This window comes from Haemaphysalis longicornis, unplaced genomic scaffold (assembly GCF_048455015.1).
Source record: "Haemaphysalis longicornis isolate Haplotype H1 unplaced genomic scaffold, Haemaphysalis longicornis Haplotype H1 scaffold_6, whole genome shotgun sequence".
NCBI classification, from domain to species: domain Eukaryota; kingdom Metazoa; phylum Arthropoda; class Arachnida; order Ixodida; family Ixodidae; genus Haemaphysalis; species Haemaphysalis longicornis.
Window position 1 is genome coordinate 35,707,171 of NW_027526407.1, and position 6,308 is coordinate 35,713,478.

Consider the following 6,308-nt stretch of genomic DNA (forward strand, 5'->3'; position numbering starts at 1 on the left):
TAGCTCAAGCAATGCAAGGCTTGTCATGGCCCAACGTATATACGGACTCTAGCTCCGCGGCCAGGGCCTTTCTGTTGGGGAGGATTGCGAGGGACGCAGCCAAAATTCTCACCGCACGCAGCGAAGAAGCCTTCCACAACATTACATGGTTCCCGTGCAGATGGGACACGAATACACCCAGCAATCCCCAACGTCAACCAGTTAGCTAACGACCGTGCACGAGGTTTCACGGGCCCCGCCGGTCCCAACGCTATCCCGAGTGACAGGCTTTGCGAGTACAGAGACGCTTTATTCACTTTTCGTGAAATCATTTCCCAATATCAGCTATCCCAGCGGACAGCGCCATTACCTCACCCCAAGATCACACGGGCACAATCCATAGCTTTCCGAATGCTACAGACGAATACGTTTCCCACTAGAAGTGGGTTCAGCCTTATCCTGCCATCCATCGCACCTGATTGCCTTAACTGCTCAGAGGCTTACTGCAATCTTAAACACATGCCCTGGCAATGTCCTGCGCTACGTACGGCCATCGACTAGGGCACCCAGCACGAATGGACGAACCCGCTTTCAAGCACCGATCCGCACAAGTAACTCATGGCTGTCCAGAGGGCCTGCGAGAGGGCGGAAGACCAAGGTCTCTCACCTCCTGCGCGGGTGTGGCCAGCGACTACCGGATGAAGACCCTTAAAGGCCATCCGGGATAGTCCCTCAGGACCTTTAATAAAGTTCTTTGTCTGTCTGTCTGTCTGTCTGTCTGTCTGTCTGTCTGTCTGTCTGTCTGTCTGTCTGTCTGTCTGTCTGTCTGTCTGTCTGTCCTCTATATGCCTGGTTGGATGTTTGGTTGGCAGGATCCTTGAATCCTGACGCATACCCACGCGCGGGGGATTGGCCAAGAAGCTGCCTGTAATGATTAGGCTGTGACCAGTGCAAGGCTCGAGAAACAACCGAACTTTTTTTCTTGTGCCGCCGCTTCTGGGCAACTTGACTAGTACATATATTGTCACGTAGACAAAGAAGACACAGCTGTCTTAAAGGAAAAACAAGTTTATTGGAGCGAACCTGTGCTCCCCTAACAACTCATAGAATACACAGGCGGCGAAGCAGCAGTCAACAAAGTGACGTGCGTAGGTGAGTCTCGGCGAATCGAATGCCGCGGCGTCTGCTCTGGAGGCTTTTATCTTTGGGCGCGAGTGTTTCTGGAACCGTCGAATTACATCCAGAAAAAAGATTATTCTAGGCTGTCCAGGTTAGTTCGGAAAGCTTTCCCTATCAGAAGCGATAACACATGCGGCATAGAAAGAATGGAATACGCGCTTACCTTGGCACACAGATAACACATATAACACAGCCCGGCGCAGCCGGGCGGTAAACCCAAATCATAAATAAACAAACCCAATGCATGGTTCGCGGCATTACCCCCTCCTGGAAGAGGGCATCGACCCAAACCCGCACAAAATCTTCTGGGCGGTACTCGGCGTCTCGGCGTCGGAGGTTGTAGCGTCTCGCATCCACCAGCTGCTGGTCTGTTGTGCGAACTCTAGCGAGCTGTAGGGCCTCCTCCGCACGTTGAAGGTATCCTTTGACGTTGGCGTTGAGGTCGTCGTCTTCCACGTGGGGAAGCTTGGCGTCAAGCATCGTAGTCGGCCGTCTTCCATAGACGAGCCCGAACGGTGTCCTCTGCGTAGTTTCCTGGATACCCGTGTTGTACGCAAAGGTGAGATATGGAAGGACTTCGTCCCAATTCTTATGTTCAACGTCGACGTACATAGACAGCATATCCGCGATCGTCTTGTTCAGACGTTCCGTTAGTCCATTCGTTTGGGGGTGGTAAGCCGTCGTTCTTCAGTGATCCGTGTTGCTGTAGCGCACGATTCCTTGCACAAGCTCCACAGTGAAGGCCTTTCCGCGGTCCGTGATTAGGACTTCAGGGGCTCCATGTCGCCGCAGAACTTGGTTTATGAAGAACTTGGCGACTTCTTGTGCAGTCCCCCTCGAAAGAGCGGAGGTCTCTGCGTAATGGGTCATGTAGTCTGTCGCTACGACAGTCCACTTGTTCTCGGATCGTGACGAGGGGAACGGGCCCAGAAGGTCCATTCCAATCTGTTGGAAGGACCGTGATGGGAAGGGGATGAGCTGCAGAAGTCCGGCGGGTCTCGTCGAATCGGATGCCGAGGCGTCTGCTCTGCAGGCTTTTATCTTTGGGAGCGAGTGTTTCTGGAATCATCGAATTACATCCAGAACAAAGAAGATTATTCTAGGCTGTCCAGGTTAGTTCGGAACGCTCTCCCTATCAGAAGAGATAACACATGCGGCATAGAAAGAAAGAATGGAATACGCGCTTCCCTCCGCACACAGATAACACAGCCCGGCGCAGTCGTGCAGTAACATCAAAGCATAAATAAACAAACCCAATGCATGGTTCGCGGCAATATGAAGGAGTCGATTCAGTGTATGAGGCTGACACTTTTCATCCCGCTTATCTTTTCGTCAACAGTTTTTGTTACGCGAAAAATAACACTTCCAATTTTATTCAGCGTTATATTTTAGCTTCAAATTACCTGTATCGCTACGCAATCCATAATTACTGCTTCATTATGGTTTTATCGTCGTGGACCTTCATTTCAAGCCCAGCTTACTGGGCAAGATAAATCATATAACTCTATTAGGAGCGAAGTAAAGTATTTACCCCTTGCCCAGAAGGGGTACTACCTTCTGGGTACAAGTAAAAAGCATCAACGGCATTATCATCATCACTCGGTCGTTCCCTCAATTATCCTTTTTCCCCATTCTCGTCAATTTTATTGCAGCCCCTACTGTATTTCCTCCTTCCCCTCATCCTAACTCGGTCCAATAATACCTCCACCTTTTCCTTCCTTCTCTCCAAGACTCCCACGTCTTCTTCCCCTGCCACTCCCGCTTCCTTTGCTTTGTCCCAGTCCCATGTCACGTGATCTGCTCATTAGTCAGTGATACGCCAGAGACCCATCGGTAGTTAGTTCACTAGTAATTGGTAGTTATTGGGTAGGTCATAATTGATTGATTGATTGATTGTGGGGTTTAACGCGCCGACGCAACGCAGGCGATGAGGCGCGCCGTAGTGGAGGGCTCCGGATTAATTCTGACCACCTGGGGATCTTTATCGTGCGCCGAAATCTCGTACACACGGGCGTTTTTGCTTTTCGCCTCCATCAGAAAAGCGGCCGCCGCGGCCGGGAATCGAACCCGCGACCTCGTGCTCAGCAGCGCAACGCCTTAGCCACTGAGCCACCGCGGCGGGTGGGGTCATAATTGGGCCACTGTGGTTGTTAATCGTGTGAATTAACCTTGCAGCTTTTGCTGACCTCCGATGACGATCATCATCAGCCTGTCTACGCCCACTTTAGAAAAAAGGCCTCTCCCATAGATCTCCGATTACGCCGGGGGTGTGTAACTGCGACCAATTTACCCCCGCAAACTTCTTGATCTCACCCACCCCCTAACTTTCTACCACCCGCTGCCACGCTTGCCTTTCCTAGGGACCCACTGTGTTACCCTTAATGACCAACGGGCCCTGCCCACACCCATTTGTTCTTCTTAATTTCTACTAATATGTCCTTAATAGGCGTGTGTTCACTGCCGACTCCGCTTTCTTCTTGTCCCTCCACCTTACACCTATCATCGTCCTTTCCATTGCTCGCTGAGTCGTCCTCAATTTAAGTTCAATCCTTTCAGTGAGCCTCCAAGTTTCTGCCCCGTAGGTGAGTACAGGTAAGATGCCGCTGTCATACACTTTTCTCTTCAGGCGATGACGATGGCCATTCTGTATTCATAGCTGGAGGGCATCTCGGTCATTGCGGGAAACAAGGAAGGTTCTTTAGTGCAGTCATTTCGGCCCAGAAGGAGACATTACGGAACTTGCGTGGACATAGCATCAGAGCGGACAGGAAGGTCCGCGACTAACGTAACTCCTTCCATACCACTTGCGATAGCATAGTTGCTGAATCAGGGTTAACTTTAGGGTCTTAGAAAAGTGGATCTTTTGAAGAATAGTCGTAAGTCAGGGCATGACAAAAGGTTCCCTGCTGTCCTCAAATTCCAGGCAATGCCACACAAAGTGAGACAGTTTGGATAGAAACTGAGTGGGCATACAGACAAAGTGGTTGGGAAATTTGTAGTTATCAAACACATAAGAATCAATAACAGGAAATAAATCTCAAATTACATACAAAACAAAATAAAACATTTATGTGAAAATAAATAAATAAATAAATAAATAAATAAATAAATAAATAAATAAATAAATAAATAAATAAATAAATTCAGAGACGGCGTTTCGCAACAGGACCTTTATTCGAACGCCGAGCCCAGAACTTCGTCAACATTCGTAGCGAGGAGATGATGATGATCATTTACAGATGATAACCCTCCGCGGTGGCTCAGTGGCTAAGGCGTTGCGCTGCTGAGCACGAGATCGCGGGTTCGATTCCCGGCCGCGGCGGCCGCTTTTCTGATGGAGGCTAAGAGCACAAACGCCCGTGTGTACGAGATTTCGGCGCACGTTAAAGATCCCCAGGTGGTCAAAATTAATCCGGAGCCCTCCACTACGGCGCGCCTCATCGCCTTCGTTGCGTTGGCGCGTTAAACCCTACAATCAATCAAATCAATCAATTTACAGATGATAATGGCGATCGGTACATGGATATGACAAATAGCGGGAAAAATACCCCTTGGTGTCCACACTGCAAATGATAATGGTGATGATGCGTACGAGCATAATGTCCGGCAAAAAACGTCCCTATGCTAAAACAACAAAAATAAATAAATGCATAAATAAATAAAAATAAATAAATAAATAACTAAACTAATTACATTAGCGCTTGTATGTGTCGTTTTTTTTCTTTTCGTCTACGTCAATATAGCGCCCTATTCTTGTTATCAGCAAACTAGTTATTTGGCTAAACAACGTTTGCTTAACTTGTATTTTTACATAATTTTCTAGTTTTTTTAGTTTTAGCGGCTATTTAAACAGTGCAGTGCCATTTTAAAATGGTTTTCAGTAGGGAGCAGAGCGTTTGCAAAGGCGTTGTTTCTAAAACATTTTCTCGAACGAGGTTAAGTGAAACAAAACAGATGTACCCCAGTGGGGTCGCGATTGTAACAAAATGTTTTAGAACCTGTTCACTGTAGTCGTAGTTGGAGACCAGAAAATACAGAAGCGGGGGTAAAGAGCGGAGGTGTCCTGTAAAGGAACAAAAAAATTGGCCGCGTATCGGCTCCTTTCGTTGCAAATGATCGTCTTTCGTGGACATTTGCCAAGTAAGTGCCTCACCTTGCTTTCCCGCTCACCTCTTACGTTGTTCCTCTCGCTTCGCGCTGCTCCCAAGGTAAACACAAGGGAGGATTGCTCAAGTTCATTTACATTTACTGCGTTCCACAGTTCCAGGCCGGGTGCCTCGATGCCAGCGCTGCCGTACGGCGGAGACGCGCGTGAATCGAGTCGCCCTACTTCAAGGTTTATAGAACCGCGTTGCCCTACTCTATGTGCGTTCCAAGCGGAACGTAGAACCTATCTAGTTGAACCTTTCGTAAGTGTTGCCGTTTGCTTTCTTAATATGTCGGCAGAAGCTATAGAGGCGCAGGTGGAAAATGTTTCGTACTTGTTCAACAATGTTGACAAGTATAAACATTGCAACCGAATTTAGACGTTTAGATTTGGCTTTGGGCATATAAACCTATTGTGCGACGTATGTTTTACTTTGTCCGGGTGGCTGAATCTAGTTACAGACAGACAGACAGACAGACAGACAGACAGACAGACAGACAGACAGACAGACAGACAGACAGACAGAAATTTTCGTGTTTAAGTAGCCCAAGAGAGACTATCGTCTTTAGAAAAACGAACAAAAGCAAATGTCTAGTGTCAAAACCGACGAGCAACAGCCTCCGTTTAAACTCTTGCAAACGCCGCCTTGCGGATACGTGCGAAACTCTCTGAGGTCCTCATCATCATCCTTGTGTCGTAGACTGACCAATTTCGTCGTCATTCACTTCTCACGCTGTGAATACGCTCTTAGCGTAAAATTTAAAGGCAGGGGGATTGGTCGTTGACCAGCTTATGAAAATATCATAAATACCGAGGTTCGGTCTACAATATTTCCGTCCAGGATAGGAGAACCTTGCCTCTGGCAAGAGCCATCAGCAAATCAATTATCAGCTTGGCGATCCCGACCACCTCTGAGCCGAAGCCCACTCGCGCCCTTCCTAGCCCCCACCCTCATCATCTTCCTTGTTCTCTTTATCATCATCGTTATCCTGCGTGCCCCGAT